Genomic DNA, 21179 nt, shown 5'->3' on the forward strand with positions numbered 1-21179 from the left:
AACGAAGGATTTTCGGACCCATGTTCATATGAACTTTTTGTTATGTTTTGATGTCAAGAATAAGTCCCTAAAGTTTCTGACACATGTTTTTATACACCCTGTATTTGATGTTCATGTACCTTAGTGGAATATAATTTTGTCACTACTGTTATCAGAGTTTGATCATACACAGGGCCGGCGGAAGGGAGAGGGGGGGGCGAACCGTGCCACCGCCCAGAGCTGCAAATTTTCAGGGCGGCAAAATTTGAAGAGAAGAAAAGAAATAAGCCTCTTGAAAACTTGAAAGTTATAATATTATATAACTTGGAAGTTAATATATTTCAACCCAACGTTTTCAAGCAACATATCAGTAGTCTCACTTCAAAACCACTGAGTGCCACAAGGTGGAACAGGTCTATGATGCGCTCCTTCAAATAATTGGCGACAATAAAACTGGCCGAATGGTCGCACATGAGCTTCAGTGTATTGCATATCAATTGCGTGGCTTTACATTCCCTTGCTCACTAGTTATCTGGTATGACTCTTTACTCCACGTAATGTAATGAGCAAATGTCTTCAAAACATTAATCTACGATTTGTTAGATGATTTCTTGGAAACACATCAGCGCTTTGAAACAGCATGAGTGATTGGAATATTTCAAAGTTTTTTAGGCGCCACTTGGCATCCTGGCAGGGTCGGGGGGAGGGGGGGTGCTGTGAGTCCCAGTTGATGAAAGAGAATTGGCATCGAATTTCGATATAGATGATCCAAAGATAGGCAACGCTGTATAGGGCCGAAATCGAAGGAAGAAGCAGTTTCAATATGATGAAACTGTTGAAGATCCACAAAACGGGAAAAAAGTTGATTTTTATTACCAAGTCCTAGACGATTATTTTAGCCCTAAGATAAAGATTTGAGGAGCTTAAACATCATATTGAATTTTTAAATTTATTTTATGATATTAGTAAGCATAAAGACATGCCATCTGATCTCTTGTCTGAAAAGTGTAGAAAACTTGCCGGAATGTTAACACATGAAGGCTAATGAATTAAAAGATGAATTAAATTTGCTTTCGGCTATAATGAAACAATTACATTAAAAGAGACCTTAAACTGATAAAGGGTTATGATTTTACACCTAATTGTGAGTATAGAACGTCGGTAACCATAGCAAGTGGCGAACTTTTTTAAAAAAAATTAAGTTAAGGTTTATAAAAATACTATCTTCAGTCAATCATGTCTGAAACACGCTTGTTTCTATTTTATGCAAGATAGCATTATACGAAAAAGAATATTACATGCAAAGGTAAAGTTCCCTGTGCATATGTAGCACCATTTCACGAAGGCACATTTAGGGGATGTGGGGTAGGGCCACACACATTCTCGATTTCGGCCATTTTTGAGGTGATGTGATCAGCACCACTCTCCGGCCCCCTTTACCTTCCAGGGTTGCCCCCAGGTACTCAGCTTGAGGCTGAGTGATTCCCAGAGCCGCTGTATGCGGGAAGAACGGAGGAAAGAATTTAGACTTTAAATCCAATCATATATCATATACGGTAAACATATGAAGTCAAACCTTCATTTCTTTCCTAATACTTGTTACAATTAAGATACGTTTTACGTTTAAGAGAGAGAGAGAGAGAGAGAGAGAGAGAGAGTTTTCATAAAATATAATAATAATATAAAATTAGTGTCGCATTTTTTAAAGTTTAACTGTGGTCGAGAGAGATATCCTTTTGTGTTTACTAGTATTAAAATAACGTAACAAGTCTCATAATTTATTTTAAAGTTTCATGTTTTACTTAGGAATATATTGATTTCCAATTTCTGGTTGCTGCGTAATGACGGGAAGGGAAGGGGAAGGGAGCGGCATCTGCCGCCACCGTCCAAGGCGGCAAAATAACTAGCGCCGGCTCTGTTCATACATGCCCTTTTAAAAGTGCCTAGCAACATAAAATTGGGGTCAACGATGCAACTTTTATGCCATTTATACATGAGCTTGCATTAGACGCTTGCTCTCTGAATAGAAGACATAAAAAGGCCCCGCCTTGTGGATAATTTTTCGGTACTGGATGACAAAGTCCATCAGCTCCCGTAAGGGGAGTTGGCGATTCAGCCAATCAGGGATCTCTTGTGAACGCCAAGAATAAAAGCATGTAGGCCGCAGTCATAAACTATATCTAAACAAGCACAGAACGCCTTGTAATGGCCTCCGCACATTAAGCGTTGACGTGGAAAGTTTCCTACATTACTGGCCCACAGGTGCTTACAGCGTTCTACCCGTGTCACTAAACTTTCTCCCCCGTTGTAAACACCAATATTTTTTTTACTGGCTCGCTTGATGATAGTGCCTGGGCACTTTATCAAACGCCAAAAGTTCAATAAACATATACTTGGTAGAGGAATAAAAGTTCTGGTTTCATGCAGGTGCTTTAAAAACACTTATAACTTCATCTTTATCTTCGATAATGAAACTCGTTTGATCAGGCGCTAGATGCCACTAGTTACGTAAATACGCTAAGTGGCTAATCCTGTTATAAAGTGCCTTTGGAATCTCCATCGTCATGTTTGTAAAATCTTGTTATACGCATTTTTTAATGATCTGTTGTGGACAAATATTTCACACATTTTTACGATTCAATGTGTATAAGTGTCTGTAACTGTTCAGACTGTAATTGGTAAAAATGTATTAATTTCCCCCATCCACTCTAAGAACGAAGATAAATAGTTATTTTGTCTGTAGCTCATAATAGAAAGGTCCCACAGCTTCAATATAACAGTTAAGTATGGCTTATCACATGCACTCGTATATTCATTGCTAGCAGCAAGATTTCAGTCCAGCTGCCATTGGAACAAGCATTAAGAAGGGTGTTCGCAGGTTTTTTTCTCAGGTGGAACAGAGTAAGATTTCTTAATTTGCCCTTCAGTCATAAAAAGTTATATTTTAACATTATTATTATTACTTTACAAACATAAAATTGAAATTTAATTAAATAGACTTTGGCGAGATTGGCAAGTTCAGACTTGAGTCCACTATTTAAACAGAAACTGGATTCGCCTTGCTTCCTTTCAATAAACCTCTTTCACTTTGATGATGAACAATGCTTTGCCCTTTTTGTACTATTTCACGACGCACATCAAACATTTAATCTGCTCTCTTACATAGTTCCCCTGATGCATGATCTTTGTAATGTTGCTCTCTTAAGGGACAAACAAACCTTTCAAGTGTAGGAATCCGGTTTGGAATTCAATTTCCTTACATTTGATCACCTAAGATTTGTGTGAATTCATCAATGGCAGACAAAAAAATTACATGCTTCAGTTGTTCTCAAATGCGGTTCCCAAGGCAACGGCAGATTAAGCACTGATGAAGTACACAAAAGACTGTCAAACCGCGAGGAAGAGAGATTGGGGCGGTTTGTCTGAGAATTGATTTTCCTTTCTTTTTGGCCTGTTTCTTTGTTTTCGGTTTTGCTTCGGCCTTTGTTCATTTGAGAAAGGGAGAGGGAGGCAGAAGGTGCGGATTGTCACGCCATCAAGCGATGGTTTATGGAATTAAATGCCGTGATTATTTTTATCGTCTTCCAAAGAACATTGACTAGGTGGAGCTAGTTGTCAATGTGTGAAAGCACAGAGAAAGAAAAATAGGTTCTTCCTCTTTGCAATTTTAGAGGGAATCAAGGGAAGATTGAAAAGGGTACATAATATACTGCTGCTTGGAATTAATTCTTGTTTGAAAAACTAATGCCATCGATTTCTTTCCGTGTCTTTTTTAAACTGGTTCTGGCAATAATGAACATTCACATTCATAATCTCTCGCACCTTAATGAAGAAAAAAGTAATGTGGGTTATCAGTTAGATATTGTAGATTTAGATGCAGAAGTATTATCAAGCAAATTGTCCATCATTATGTTTATTCTCTATTTTACGCAGTAAAAGCTTCAGGAATTTAGACAAAACGCCAAAGCTGCTGATAATCTCTGCATCACCATACATAAATATCTATTCCTTAAAATCATGTAGATTGCAAGAGAAAAATAAATGAAATTAGTCACTGAAAATATGTCGAACAATATCAGTTTAATTGATTCAGCCATGCTACCTAACTCCTTGTCTCACGTATTTTTTCGAATTTTACGTGGCCTTCTTAACCAACGACATAGAATATAAACATAGATTGGCGAGGAAAATTGAAGATTCGTCCGCCATGCTGTAAGTGCCCGAATTCCGTGATATTGTGGCGGGAATATTCGCAGAAGAAAAGAATAATGTTGTGAAGGATAAAACATGGACTTGTATACATTATTTCTAATGTTAAATGGGATTTGCATAGGATTTTAACTATTTCATTCCCGAAAATACTTGGATTTCCGACCTGCCCTGCATCATTGCGACTGTGATAGGAGAGCTGGACATTATTGATCTATTGTTAATTATGAGCCTAAATGTTACCTTCATGGCAAAATTCACACATACACATGTGTACATAGGCTTGATATGGTTTAGTCGCCACACTGGTCTCCAATTTCCGTAAAAAATTGAGAGTTTTACATGTGAAAAGATGATAAAATGTTGTACTGGCTAGCCAAAATAGAAGCCACTTATGGTATCCTCCAATACAAAATTCACTTGGGACCGAGTTTGTTTCCTGGTTATGGTAGAGGACACATTTCAACTATATATTCAATTCTGTGACGACACTACGGGGACATGGAGTCTGCGCCCATCTGTCAATCAATATATCTTCAAACCATCCACGTCGACGCCTTGTAATTAAGGGATACCCGGTGGAGGCACATAGTGGTTCGAATCCCACTTTAAACTGTAGGTCCAGTCCCGATTAGCCTTACTGTGCATAAAGTGGACTTAAAACACCAAATCGCAAATCAAACCATCCTCTACGCTTCGGTGGTCCAGACAATGTAGTTCTGCCCTCAAGATCTCCTCAACGAGGATTTCGAGTTCGTCTCGGAGGGGATGGGGTCAGTGTTTCTTTAAGACTTGTTTTTCTAGTTATTATTCATTCATCGTCATCGAGATTAGCCTAAAGAGGTAAAGAGGCGACGAAAAGTAAGAAAATAAAAATATAAAAACAACCAAACCACCCACAAACAGACATATAGAACGTGACTAAATGAACTTTTTACCCCTCGAATGCATTCTTTATGTGCTATTCACGAGATTTATCAATTCTCCTTCCCATTCGCACAGTAGTTCAGATTTCCTAAAAATAATTAAAATAGAATGATTGTAGAGTATTGTATTGAATATCCCTCCCATACAAAAAGCTCAGCTCCTCAAATTATGGTCATATCCACAGGCGCCGACTCCATGGGGCTTGGGGGGGGGGATCGATACCCCCCAATGTTAACGATGTGGGGGTAGAGCCCCCAATAATTTTGCTTTAGAGGATCTAATGTATTATCTTGCTTCTCTTGTAAAGTTTACTCTGAATTGTGCCACATGAACTTAATTTAAATTCACATTTGAAATGTTCTAGACCATCAATTTGGGGGGCTGAGACCGATAAACCATTGTCACGGTATCTAGTGACATGTGAAACGCAGTTCGATATAAATTAATTTTTATATATTGATTCATTTTATGCACAAACATGAAAGTGTGAGGTTTGATTTATTTTGTGAATAAACTTGTATCCGAGCCAGACGTCGGGAGTTGGGGACGAGTCTTTTCTTGAGTGACAGCCGCCGCTTAGAACATGACATATTTGCACCAACACAGAGAAATGGAAGGATTATTTTCGCCGCTACCAGGCTTGAGTCGCAGCGGGCGGGCTAACCCATGTTCACGGATGACCAGAGAGATCAGCTGGAGCTCAAGCCTGCAAGGATCCAGGACGCGTCGCTGACCGCGTTTCAAGACAATGGAGAGAGGTCATTTCCACCCCTCTAAAACAGAAGCCAAGCCACTTGAGCGTCATTTTCAACGGAAGAATTCGAATCTCTTATATATAGGCAGTACTATGATTCCAGACACAGTTTTTACCCGGATTTCACAGAGAGAGCATCTCCGCGCTACACTCTCGCGTGATCATTGTTTTGTGTCCGTGGACTTTGTTTCCTTACGTACCGTGAGCGAATCGCAGATAGAGGGTTACCAGTGTGCGCCTTATTTTGGTGAAGATTACGCGGTGATTTGTTTTTTGCCAAGCGTTAACTACATAATCATGGGCGGCTAAAGGAGATTGAGAAGGGAGTCTGTCGACTTCCCTGACCCCGCAACGATGCATCGCCATCTTCCGATGAAGCCAGTCAGCCAACGCCAAAGACGACATCAAAGCCAAACACTGCCCAAAGCCCGAAGGACGTCTTCAGAACGACGCCGATCGAAGCCAGAGGGAGAGATTGAAGGACGACTCCAGAACGACGCTTACAGAACGACGCCGAATCGAAGCCCGCCACCAGAGAGATTCCGAACCAACGCGTGACCACGTACACCCGACGCTAGTGACAAGAGGAACGCCCGAAGTTCTGAGGAGGTGCAAGTACACCATATCGTCGCAATTATTCTTCGTCGCGATCGACCTCGGAGGACAATTTCGCCACAAAGGAACCGTGTGCAAGTCCCGCGTCCAGGAGAGATGAAGGACCGCGCCATGTAGCAGAGTCTGGTACAGTATACTTCAGAGGGTCTCATGTACATGTAAACGTGCGCCGTTAGTATCAACACCGTACAGTTAACGCCGACGTCTCACTTATTTGCAAAGTTACTCAGGAAAACCCAAACCTAACTTCCGCGTCTAAAGATTGTTTTGGTATTGTTATAAAAAAGGGTAATTTCATGTTCAGATGTTCAAATTTAATTGTCTGCATTCAGGGTTAGAAGCTCCATTTCATTTCTTTAATATTTAGTATAATTTGTCAAAGTGTGCTCCATTTTTTGTGTAACCGACCGCCCCGTCGCGCCATTTAATTTGTCAATAGTTGACTGATGAGTCCTTTTTAATTATGGAAAGCGTAGTTGTTTTTATTGCAAGGTCGTGTGCGTGAAATAGTATTATTTGTTGCATAGTGGTTTTTAAGGTAATTTTTGCTCGCGCCGACGATTGATTTGTGTATTCCGGCAGCTGGAGCCAATTAAGTTTTTGCATCACTATGTAACTGAGTAGTTGTTCTCATTGGACGAGAGAGGCTTGTGTGTAATACCCCCGTCCGAGAAACTTGTATAATGTCGTTCTTACGACTGGGTGCAAACGTTCATTCGAACGAAAGATTTAACCACGCCGACCCAATTGTCTTAGTTAACCGCTTTCCGAGGGCTGGCACTTAAGTTAATTTAAAAGAGCACAGGAGCTGGCAGACAAATGCCCTAAATTCACATAATGGTTTAAAAATTAAAAGGAATGATATGTTAATGAGATCCATGATTTGTATCCATACTTCACATGTAAAAATACCTCATGTGTGTGAAAGAGAGATAGCGTGAATGTTGTGAGAGTGAGGAGGCTTTGTAAACAGTTGTTGATTCCAATATTTTTTTGTTGTTACAATATATATTCACTTTTTACCGTTCGTCAGTGTTGTTATTTGACGCTTTTCAGGTACCGGATATTATGCTATTAGTGTGTTATGAATGTTCGAATCTACATATCAAAGGTAAACAAAACAGTGTAACATTTCAAGGTATTAATCTCCGCCTCGCAATAGTATGACAATAAACGACCGTCTCAGTACCGAACTTGATAACTACAAAACAGTGTAACATTTCAAGGTATTAATCTCCGCCTCGCAATAGTATGACAATAAACGACCGTCTCAGTACCGAACTTGATAACTGGACCGTGAGTCACGACCGGTTTCCCGTACACATAACGACGTTTGGCCCCGTGCCGGGGTATGATTGACACGTCATTTCGGGGACCGTGAGTGCACTCGTTACACCATCAACTTTGGGGGGCGGGCTATGCCCAGAGACAGCAAAACACATGACTTATTACTATATACTAAGTATGTAATTATGACTATTGTTAAAATTTCTACTAAAAAGAGTTTCAAGAGACGATGTGCATGAACTAGGGTAGTGGTTGGCTCTAACATGACATTCAGAACGAGATCCTTGATATATTAGGGAGATTTGTTTTGCGCTCCGTGGTAGCAGATATTAAAAGTCGGGAATATTTTGCTATTTTGGTTGACGAAACTTGTGACATATCCATCCGTGGACAATTAATATTCTGCATTAGAACTGTGAATAAAAAAATTGATATTTTTGAGGAATTCGTGGGCTTTTATGAGATTCCGAACTCTAAGGCCAAAACTTGAAAAAGAGAGAGAATGAGTCATTCATTAATTTATTTCAGTGATCAGAGCCCCCCCATTAATTTTGACAAGTCGGCGCCCCTGCCTGACAGTACGAAATTCCTGAAGGAACTACAACATATACTTCAAAGGTTCCAGGTTCGATTAATGATGATGCACGTTCCAGTGGTTTGGAAAAATTAGAGAGATAAACAAATATATATTTAATGTATGTAATGTATGAAAATGTACTTTGAGGTAAAAGTTCTTTCAATTATAAGTTGCAATCTTGCACTAATCCTGCTCCAACAGATACGATGGTAGAGTATATACGTATGTCGTTCTGGATGCAACCATAATAAATTGACTCTATGTAGCTCAGAGATTACACAACGGTGTAATGACATGGATAGTTTTGTTTTGCAGCAATGGACATTAATTTATCGAACACGACACTCTGTAGGAATCTGAATATATTATAACAAAACAAGACAAAGCACGAGAAATTAAATTCTTTACACATCTGTACATAGAAAGAGAAGCTGTAGTGAGAAACGACCGGTGATTTGTAGCACCCACCAGTGACATCTGGCGTAGGAGTACGAAGCATTACAAATGAGCAACGCTGGCGACATCTGACGCCGGGGGCGATATGATTAACGGCCCAATTTGTCCACAGGAATCTCATTTTACGTTCTCATTCCTGGAACAAAGGGAACTATTTTGGCCCAAATCCAGCCATGTTCTCGCGTCCATTGTTTATGGATGATAGATTTATGTTCTAATTATGACGTATAGAGATGCGGCGATTGTCCAGTACATTCGATTGTGATTGGTGGTGGTACTAACTAAGCAAAATCTGTGCCTCAAATAGAGTTAGAAGTAAACCAAATAAAAATAGACAAGCGTTTGCCTATTTCTGTTTTGAATGCTGTAATATTACTCTTTGCCCATAAATGTTTGTTGATTATAAGAGCAGGACTTGAAAAGTGGTGATTTGGTAGCTGTACGCTGCTTCAAAATTATGAGAAAATCTGACAATCTACGGAAAACTACATTTTTGATAACCCAGAATAAAATAAGTATTTCATTTCTGAAAAACAATTTCGCTAAGGACGTCTTCTTGAAATGAGTATTTCAAATGCAAATTTTGCCTTCAAATTCTAAAGTCTGTCATTCTTGATGCACTGAATCATTGTTCAATTCTACTGTACTGTGGGATGCACAAGTATCGATGGCAAAATTGTGCATAACCATTGAATTTAATTTTTATATTGCATCCTACGTGTGTTTAAGGAATGCACAGTGTGATCCATGAGTATTACCGTGCAAATTGTCCATCACCATGTTCGTGCACTTTATTTAACCCAATAAGAGCTTGTAACGATTTGTTGCAAGTAAAATTAGCAAAAAATCTTACAACTTCCTACTTCGTTGAAAAAAATAAATGCTCCGCTCAAAATTACGCGATGTATAATCGCTCATGATTTAATTCTCAAGAGTTACGATAGATGGCTCCTATAATCACTCTCCAGTTATCGAATCGTAAAACCACGCCCCCTAAATCAACGGAAGGCGAGAGCGGCAGACATGTGCAGGTAGAGGCAACAGTTGTGTATTGCGTTTGCTTCCGTCGACTACTTTTTTGATGCGCTGCAGAATGCATCATCGGTAACAAAACTTTGAACTTTGACGTTCTCTACCATGTTACTCATAACACGCGATGAATTGCAAGTGCTTCATTAAATACAATTCCGGAACATTTGTTGTAAAGTCGCTAAGCACTATTTCTTAAATTACGTTACATGTTGGAATATGGACACGCGGATTGTGAAAAAGGGCCATTTCGACAGTCTGCACTTAGGAGTAATATTGGCAATCAAAATAATGTACTACGTTGGAATCCAAGCTAGACGTACGCTGATCTACGAGGATTTGACGACCAAAAAGTGAAGGAAGTTGTGCACCCCCCTTTTTCCAGGACTACGAGAGTGGCAACATGCAAAATCAAGATAGGCAACAGTGGATTTGTTATATTAGTGGTGAATAGAAGTGCGACAGACAAAAAAAGCACGAGTTCAATATTCGAGCCCGATACGTGTGAGTTGCTTACGAAGTGCGCCATATTACAGAAATAAACCTTCCTTTGTCCAAAAAGGTAAAAAAAATTCACGTAATTGAGAACTGAATACGGCTTGTTGTAAAATAACTGTTCAACTCGATACTGCGTCATCTGACCCTCACTTTAAATAGATAAAATAAAATCGCAAAATACGCGGATGCAAAATTGGGTAGCATATTAGCTGTTCTGCAATGTGCTTACATCAACATTTATATTAACGAGAACAACGGTTGGCATTTTTTGTAAGACACGTCGCAAAAGCATACATCAGGTAATCGCGACGAAGTTTCGCTAACGTAACTTCTCCTCACATTTCTCCCTTTTGGTCGTTTAGACTTGGTTAAAACTTTGTTTGTAATTGAATGAGGCAATGAAACACGTAATTTGGGAATGAGCATCTAAGGGGATGGAACTTTTCTTATACGTACCAATAAGATTTTTGTAATTTCTTGGAGACGTTTGTCTTTTCAAAAAAGGTGGTTTTTCCACATTTTTATGAACCTGTGATCACGAACAATCGGTGGTTGTTTATTATTGAAGGTGTAAGAAGCGTTCTTTGATTAATGTAATGTAAAATGAAAGAAACTTAAAACTTGGACTTAAACGCAAGTTAAAATCAATTGTATACTTTTGACTTAGTTTGATGCGTTGACCTTTTTTTTTTTTTTTAATTCGTTGTTGAATTCATTGATTATTACTCAAAAAATTACGTTTAGAATCGTTGTAAATTGTTAGAATACCAAAAAGGAGTTACACTATTGTTATTAAATTGTTAAAATTGAATCTTTGACTTTTTGTTGATACAATTTACTCTAAGTACCTTCCTAATTCGTCGTGCGCTTATACTTACTAGTATGCAAGAGTGTGTGTGGTATAGTAGTTAGTGATTTGTTGATTTGTAAAAAGTTGTGTAGTAATAGTTTAGTGACATAATTTATTTTGCAGGGATTGCGCAACGCATTTTTGAAAACTTTATTGGGAATACGTTCTCCTCCCTTTGGATACTTTGTATAAATAATTGTTTGTGAATATCCCTGTAAAGACTATTACACTCCCTTTTCTTAATCACTACCCCCATTTAGATTTTGTGACGTATGCCGAGGTGCTCATAATTTAGATCCAGGACTCTAGGAAATTGTTTGTAACAAAAGGGGCCCAGTTTACCCAAAAGATAAAAGCATCCGGCAACTTGAACGTTACAAAATTTCTGGTAGCAGAGCATGGTTGGAAAATTTTTTTGGGGACAGACATCATAACATTTTTTTTGAAACTTGTCAATTATTTTTTTTCCTTTTTTTTAAAAAAAAGGAGAACAGTTACAGTTTTGAGGATTTTGAAATAGAGTTCTTGCCTTTGAAATTTTGTAACGTATTATAAATCGCCTTTTTTCTCATTATTTTCTTTTGGCTGAATTGCTAAATTATAGTATCCCTATAGAGTCTTTAACATGTCTCTTCTAACCAATGTACAACAATGTAATTACCCGCTTTCTACACATTATGTTATGATTCCTCCTACTCCATTTATTAATCCACCTCCCATTCATAATAGTAATGAATTAATATTACCTCCAAATGAAAGTTTTTTCACCCACCACATTCGTTATAACACTGCAATGGATTTATTGCAGCATTTACCTTCTACCGATGGTTCCAATCCTGAACTACTTTTCCAATTTAAGCTTATTATCCATAGAACTCTTAACTTACAGCTTTTGGATATTGAATCCTTACTCTTTATTGCATTTGCAAAAACTTTGGGACCATTTAGGGAAATCTGGTATGAGGCCTTATTGGAAAAATTTCCATGGCCTATGTTTCTTCGGCTTATTTGGCATAGATTGGTCCCCCCTACTTCTGTGAGAGTATTAATTGAAAAATATCTGTTACGTAGTCAACATCCTAAAGAATTTCTTTCTTCTTACCTGCGTAACGTTTATGAAGCCTTTCATATTTTACCGATTGATTGGTCGGAGGACAGTTTATTATATTCTATTACTATGGGTCTACAATCGTCGACTCGTCTTCATTTGGTCGGGTATCAACGTCCCAGATCGGTTCAGGAATTTATGCAGATGGCGAGAGAAATTTGGTCGATGGAACTACGTTCCTATACTGAATTATATTCCACAGCCGCAATGACAGGCCTTGCAAAGGACGAAGAAACATCCCAATCTACTTACCAGTCAGACATTGACGTTTCACCTTCTGATATACCGCTAACAAAATCTTCGGATGTACAATCATCTTCCTTTTCTTCAGATTTGAAGGACACCCATCAATCGCCTCAAGTTTCGTCCTCTTCTTTACCTGATATAACATCACTTCCTCACTGCCATTTAAGTTCCGACATTATCCATTTGGATCATCCGTTTCATATAAATGAAAAGTCGGTGCCAGTGATACAAGCTTTGATAAATTCTACTCCTTCCCGTGTACTCCTCGATTCGGGCAGTTCTGTTTCTTTAATTGCTAGTGTCTTTTTATCCACTCTTCAGGTTCATCCCACTATTCTCCAAGATATTACCAAAACGCTTCATACTGTGGATAGTAAACCGTTAAACCTGACGTCTCGTGTTTGTCTCTCTGTTAAAATCAATACCTTATCTTGGAAATGGTATTTTTGGATTTCGGATGCCCTTCCGTTTCCAGTTATTATGGGTGCTGACTTTTTATCCCATTCACATGCTAGTATTTCTTTTGCAACATCGACTCTTACTTTTCCCTTTTTTCGGGAACCTATTTCCTTTACTGGGAAACATCAAGTAAAGGAGATTACAAATATTCCACCTTCACCCCCTTTGGAGTCTTCTCCTGTCACTACATCTGAAGTTGTTCATTTATTGTTAAAGGAATTTCAGGATGTGGTTACAGAACGTGTTGGAGAATGCAAATTGGACCCAGTTTCCATTCCTATTATAACTGATGTACCATTCCGTACAAAACCTTTTCAGTTGAATCCTGCGCAAACAGCCATATTACGTGCTCAAATTGCAGATCTTTTATCACAAAACATTATTGAAGAATGTTCAAGTGCTTATGCATCGCCATGTTTTCTGGTGGATAAGAAGGATGGGGGACACCGCCTAGTTTGCTCTTATAAGCAATTAAATCGTTTAATAGCTTATGACAATTTTCCCCAGCCTAAGATTGAGTTAATTTTTCAGCACTTACAATCTGCGAGGGTTTTTTCATGCCTTGATTTATGTAAAAGTTTTCATCAAATTCGTTTGGATGAACCAAGCAAAAATCTAACATCTTTTGTTACCTCCTTTGGACAATATCGTTACACTAGAGTTCCTTTTGGAATAAATTTGGGCACACAGCTGTTAACACGGGCTTTAGATAAGATTTTGGGCAAATTCAAATACAAGTTCTTAATAAACTATGCTGATGATTTGCTAATTTACAGCCCTGACGAAAATACTCATCTTCAGCATCTTAGATTGGTATTACAAGCCTTACGTGAAGCGGGTCTAACAGTAAACCCGTCCAAATCCAAATGGTTGCAGACAGAAGTTAAATACCTTGGATATATTCTGCGTGAGGGCCAGCTTGTTTTCGACCCTGAACGTATTTCTGCGATTCAAGACCTCCCCCCCCCCTAAGAACTTGAAAGCTCTTCAACATATCCTGGGATTATTGGCGTATTACGCGAAATTCATACCTTCATACGCAGACATTACAAGTTTTCTGACCGATAAAAAGAAAAAAGGGACCACTTTTGTTTGGACACATGATGATCAAATTCACTTTGACAAGCTAAAACAAGTGTTCTTGGATCATACGGTGTTGGCATTGCCCGATTTCTCCCGTGAATTTGTATTACAGTGTGATGCTTCTAGTTTGGCACTTGGGGCTACCCTCAATCAACGAGAGCCTGATGGTTCCTTGCGTCCCATTGCTTTCGCTTCTCGTAAGCGTACTGATTTGGAACGGCGCCAGTCAATTTATGAGGCTGAATGTTGCGCCATTGTTTTTGGTCTAAAGAAATTTGAAACATACCTAACGGCAAAACCCTTTACACTACAAACCGACAACCAGGCCTTATCTTGGCTTCTTCGCCACCCGGAACAATATGGAAAATTCGGTGGATGGTTGTTATATTTGTCCCGCTTTTCTTACCTTGTGGAACACATTCCTTCCCGTCTCAATCCCGTTGCTGATTGCCTCTCCCGTATGTTTTGTCCAGAAGAATTCCAATCAGCTCAACTACCTATAACTTCTTTGGCTTGTGTAGCTCCAAAACTTCAAATTATTCCTTTTAGCAAAACTGATATTAATGATTTGCAACAAAAAGATACCCAGTTATCTCCCATTATTCAAACACTTAAGTCAGGTAGACACGATAAATATTACGCCTTATACCAAGATCTTTTGGTGTGGCAACCGCCTCGTACAAATTCTTCATTGGTGGTTGTTCCTCAGTCTTTACAGCATTTAATATGTCGCTATTATCACGACACACCTTGTGGTGGTTCACACCTGGGCGTCAATAAATGTACCAAGAAGATAAATTCTATATATTGGTGGCCTACATGTCGACAGGATATTAAGCAATATATTCGCACCTGTGATGTTTGTCAGAAGGCTAAATTGGCGATTCGTAAGCCTCCGGGCTTTTTGTCTTCAGAAGTTATTCGACACCCTTGGTGTCGCCTATATATAGACCTTGTCGGACCTTTAGTTCGTTCTTCCAGGGGAAATAATTTTATCTTGGTAGTAGTGGATGCATTTTCAAAATGGGTTTCATTGTACCCAATTCGTTCTGCTACATCTATTCAAGTGGTTGAAAAACTTCGTTCCTTGTTTCTTACATTTGGTGCACCCTGTGAACTAGTTTCTGATAATGCTTCCTACTTTAGATCTCGTCTTTTAAATAATTTTCTGTTTGAGTCGCAGGTCAAGCATATATACACAAGTGCCTATTACCCAAATCCATCTTTAGCTGAACGTTTTATTCGCAACCTTAAGGCATCACTTATCAGCTATCATTCTGAGGATCACACAAAATGGGATATTCATCTTCAGGCCATTGCTTTTGCATTTAATACTGCGGTTCATGATAGTATTCAGACTTCTCCTTCTCAAATAATATTCGGCCGCGACATTGACGGACCGATGAATTTTCATTGGGAGCTTCAAAGTGACTCAGAATTAGCGGGTCCTCCTTCCTCCGAACGTGCACGTTGTTGGGCACAAGCATACCACCATTTACAGAAAGCATGGCATACTCGTAAGACGAAATATGATCCCAAGCGACAGGCATCTACATTTAAAGTTGGCGATTTGGTTCTATTTCGAACCTTTCCACAGAGTAATGCACTACATAAGGTTTCCGCCAAATTACAGGAACGTTGGTCGGGTCCTACAAAAATCTTTAAATTTTTGGGTCCTGTAACTGTATTGCTAGTTGACCCTGATACTCAAGTCTTTGTAAGAAAGGTCCATATTTCTCATATTAAGCCCTACCATATTCGTGATCCACCTGCATCTCCGGATGTAACTCTCAACGTTCCTTTAGCTTCACTATTTGTTGAGAATACTCCATCACCATTAAATAGACCTCAACCACCATTAATCTGTTCATTCTGCCATAAAGCTGGACACAAAGTACATTCTTGTCGACTTAGACTTTCCAGAATGGGTACGCAACCTTGATATACGGGTACTGACTGTATTTGAAATTATCCAACCCATGTTTTGATAATATATATATCAGAGTGTTCTTGTTGTTAATGTTGCATTCTACATATAATAATTTTTTTGGCAAAATTAATGCTCTGCTTTTGACCATTCCAGTGTATAGATATGAGTTTTTTCTATGAGAAAATTAGGATATTTATTGTGTAATGTGTACATGTGTTCTTTTTTCATAATATATATATGGTAGTGTCATTTTTATCATATGATTTACATTTACAATTTGCATAAAAATCAATTTTCATTCCATTGCATCTTAAAATTGATAATATACTTGCTGGCTTTGACTTTAACATTAAATTTACTTATGATTGCATATATGTTTCACCATGGCTTTAGTAACTTTGTAAAGATGCTCATTCCGTAAATGTCTCTATAACATCAATATTTCCTCCTTCTTTACTATCCCCTCTTCTTTTCAATATTTTAATTTCAGATTCTTTTTCTTTTCATGTATTTTTTCGGAGGAAACATTCGTCAAAATCTTTTTACCAAATCGATCCTTGGCATATTTTGGGACAACATACGATTATGACTCCATTTGCATCATTTTCTGGTCATCGTGTATGCAACACCTTTGTTATTATGAAGATTCTATAATCGAAGTATTTAAACAATGTATATTCTATGTCTTTTCTTTTTTTTTTCAGAACCAACAAATTATATTTATTTATATATATATATTTATATTATTACAATGCAATTGTGTGATTTTCCATTTATATACAGGTTTATATAATCAATGTCTATTTTTGCATCTAATCATTTTTGAAATTGTAATTACTTGTTTGGTGCATTTTGTGTATAGGTCATTAATTTTTCATTATATATATATATAAGTGTTCTTATATTCATGTTTGTTGATAATTCCTAGGTTTTATCTATATATACTATTTATCATTTTATTACTATTGTATATTTGATCGTAAATAATTCTAATGCTTGAATATTTAAAATTCATCGTGTATGATTGATTGATACAAACAAGTTAGAGGTTCAAGTTTGTAAAGATGCTCAAGTGGGGGATTTTTTTTTGTTGTCATTGCCAGTGGGGGGAGAATTTGTAACGATTTGTTGCAAGTAAAATTAGCAAAAAATCTTACAACTTCCTACTTCGTTGAAAAAAATAAATGCTCCGCTCAAAATTACGCGATGTATAATCGCTCATGATTTAATTCTCAAGAGTTACGATAGATGGCTCCTATAATCACTCTCCAGTTATCGAATCGTAAAACCACGCCCCCTAAATCAACGGAAGGCGAGAGCGGCAGACATGTGCAGGTAGAGGCAACAGTTGTGTATTGCGTTTGCTTCCGTCGACTACTTTTTTGATGCGCTGCAGAATGCATCATCGGTAACAAAACTTTGAACTTTGACGTTCTCTACCATGTTACTCATAACACGCGATGAATTGCAAGTGCTTCATTAAATACAATTCCGGAACATTTGTTGTAAAGTCGCTAAGCACTATTTCTTAAATTACGTTACATGTTGGAATATGGACACGCGGATTGTGAAAAAGGGCCATTTCGACAGTCTGCACTTAAAAGTAATATTGGCAATCAAAATAATGTACTACGTTGGAATCCAAGCTAGACGTACGCTGATCTACGAGGATTTGACGACCAAAAAGTGAAGGAAGTTGTGCACCCCCCTTTTTCCAGGACTACGAGAGTGGCAACATGCAAAATCAAGATAGGCAACAGTGGATTTGTTATATTAGTGGTGAATAGAAGTGCGACAGACAAAAAAAGCACGAGTTCAATATTCGAGCCCGATACGTGTGAGTTGCTTACGAAGTGCGCCATATTACAGAAATAAACCTTCCTTTGTCCAAAAAGGTAAAAAAAATTCACGTAATTGAGAACTGAATACGGCTTGTTGTAAAATAACTGTTCAACTCGATACTGCGTCATCTGACCCTCACTTTAAATAGATAAAATAAAATCGCAAAATACGCGGATGCAAAATTGGGTAGCATATTAGCTGTTCTGCAATGTGCTTACATCAACATTTATATTAACGAGAACAACGGTTGGCATTTTTTGTAAGACACGTCGCAAAAGCATACATCAGGTAATCGCGACGAAGTTTCGCTAACGTAACTTCTCCTCACATTTCTCCCTTTTGGTCGTTTAGACTTGGTTAAAACTTTGTTTGTAATTGAATGAGGCAATGAAACACGTAATTTGGGAATGAGCATCTAAGGGGATGGAACTTTTCTTATACGTACCAATAAGATTTTTGTAATTTCTTGGAGACGTTTGTCTTTTCAAAAAAGGTGGTTTTTCCACATTTTTATGAACCTGTGATCACGAACAATCGGTGGTTGTTTATTATTGAAGGTGTAAGAAGCGTTCTTTGATTAATGTAATGTAAAATGAAAGAAACTTAAAACTTGGACTTAAACGCAAGTTAAAATCAATTGTATACTTTTGACTTAGTTTGATGCGTTGACCTTTTTTTTTTTTTTTAATTCGTTGTTGAATTCATTGATTATTACTCAAAAAATTACGTTTAGAATCGTTGTAAATTGTTAGAATACCAAAAAGGAGTTACACTATTGTTATTAAATTGTTAAAATTGAATCTTTGACTTTTTGTTGATACAATTTACTCTAAGTACCTTCCTAATTCGTCGTGCGCTTATACTTACTAGTATGCAAGAGTGTGTGTGGTATAGTAGTTAGTGATTTGTTGATTTGTAAAAAGTTGTGTAGTAATAGTTTAGTGACATAATTTATTTTGCAGGGATTGCGCAACGCATTTTTGAAAACTTTATTGGGAATACGTTCTCCTCCCTTTGGATACTTTGTATAAATAATTGTTTGTGAATATCCCTGTAAAGACTATTACACTCCCTTTTCTTAATCACTACCCCCATTTAGATTTTGTGACGTATGCCGAGGTGTTCATAATTTAGATCCAGGACTCTAGGAAATTGTTTGTAACAAAAGGGGCCCAGTTTACCCAAAAGATAAAAGCATCCGGCAACTTGAACGTTACAAGCTTCAAGAAAACTCAAAACAAGCTGTTGACAACTTCTGTACAAGCATACATTCAAAAACCAATGCTCAAAAACACATAGGATGTAAGAGAAAAAATAATGAAAATGATCATGGACAATTTGCACGGTAATATTCATGGATCACACTGCACAGAGTGAGTCAAAAGTCAGGGATTTATAATAGTATATCTTCAATGTGTGCACATTGAACATCAATGTATTTGTGTATGCGACGTTTCCAGTTCTCCAAAATATTTTGCGGAACGTCCGGCATAATCGTGTCTGCATATTGCACAATGCGTTTCTTCAGATCTTGGATGTTCTGAATCTTAACTGAGTAGGCGAACACCTCTAAATGACCACAAAGTTGAAACAAATCCATTGGTGTCAGGTCTGGAGACCGCGGTGGCCACTCAGGAAAATCACTTCCACCCTTTCGTCTTTTGTCATCATCTTCCTTGTTTAAATTCTTGACGTTGTCATTGCGTAAAGACAATAAACAGGGCGATGGAAAATTTGCTTGGAATTCTCATACATCCAGTTTACTAAAACGGAAAATTACACCTTTTAGATAAGAAAAACAGTTTAGAGTCGACAAGGAGAAACCAGATTATTGATAATCGATTGGCACATGGCAACACTGCTTACAGAAATAGATAACTTTGGAGAGATTGAAATCTGAGTCTCGTCCCACTTTGCCACCACCGCAGTTTCAGCTCCTCACAGTCTATTCGTTCGCCAAAAAAAGAAGAAAGAGACGAAAGGAAGAGACCCTGTGAATTGAACGAAATTGTGCCAAAACTTTCCGACTCCATAAATCAAAGAAGAAAAAGGGGGTTAAAGGAAACCAAATGCACCTTTCTCTTCATTTCTCTTCTTCGTTCTGGAGGGGAAAGGGGGGCCTTGGCTCCCTTTGCCAAATCAGCTGTTCATGGCCTCTTTTTGCTGCTTCTACTCTCTTTCGCTGAGAATGCACAACGCTGTGGAATATGAAAGCAGAAATAGTGTGTATACTGAGAAATGGATTACCATATCCACTGACAGCGGTAGCGATTGGGTTCCAAAACCGGGGGCAAAGACAGTATATTTTCCTTTGTAGATACGGTTTTGCATAGTTCGGGGGCAAAAGTGGTGAAAAGTGGGGCAGCTAACCCCCTCGGCCCTCCTAATCGCCGCCACTGTCCACTGATATCTATAGATTTCGAAGTTCCTGGAGACTTTTACCTTAGCGCTCTTGCAAGAACTTCATATATTGCCTGTAATTATTTCCTTATAGTTTTTGAAAGAACCTCACGTATTACTTGTAATTACTTACTTAGTGTTTTTGAAACAATTTGACTTATTACTTGTAATTACTTCCTTAGAGTTTTTGAAACAACTTCACGTATTACTTGTAATTGCCACGTATTACTTGTAATTACTTCCTTAGTGTTTTTGAAACAATTTGACTTATTACTTGTAATTACTTCCGTAGAGTCTTTGAAACAACTTCACTCATTACTTGTAATTACTTCTTTAGAGTTTTTGAAACAATTTGACTTATTACTTGTAATTACTTCCTTAGTTTTTTTTAAACAATTTGACTTATTACTTGTAATTACTTCCTTAGTGTTTTGAAACAATTTGACGTATTACTTGTAATTACTTCCTTAGTGTTTTTGAAACAATTTGACTTATTACTTGTAATTACTTCCGTAGGGTCTTTGAAACAACTTCACTCATTACTTGTAATTACTTCTTTAGATTTTTTGAAACAATTTGACTTATTACTTGTAATTACTTCCTTAGTTTTTTGAAACAATTTGATTTATTACTTGTAATTACTTCCTTAGTGTTTTTGAAACAATTTGACTTATTACTTGTAATTACTTCCGTAGGAACTTTGAAACAACTTCACTCATTACTTGTAATTACTTCTTTAGAGTTTTTGAAACAATGTGACTTATTACTTGTAATTACTTCCTTAGTGTTTTGAAACAATTTGACGTATTACTTGTAATTACTTCCTTAGTGTTTTTGAAACAATTTGACTTATTACTTGTAATTACTTCCGTAGGAACTTTGAAAAACTTCACTCATTACTTGTAATTACTTCTTTAGAGTTTTTGAAAC

The 21179-nt window shown here is 37.7% G+C and overlaps 1 protein-coding gene across 2 annotated transcripts in view; it reads right to left on the reverse strand.

Annotated features, from left to right (window-relative positions):
• Unc-76 (fasciculation and elongation protein Unc-76) overlaps positions 1 to 21179 on the reverse strand; it is a 528078-nt gene that overhangs the window by 272579 nt on the left and 234320 nt on the right. The gene's annotated exons all lie outside the window — the stretch shown is intronic.

Source organism: Lepisma saccharinum, chromosome 28, assembly GCF_977018435.1.
Source record: "Lepisma saccharinum chromosome 28, izLepSacc3.1, whole genome shotgun sequence".
NCBI lineage: Eukaryota > Metazoa > Arthropoda > Insecta > Zygentoma > Lepismatidae > Lepisma > Lepisma saccharinum.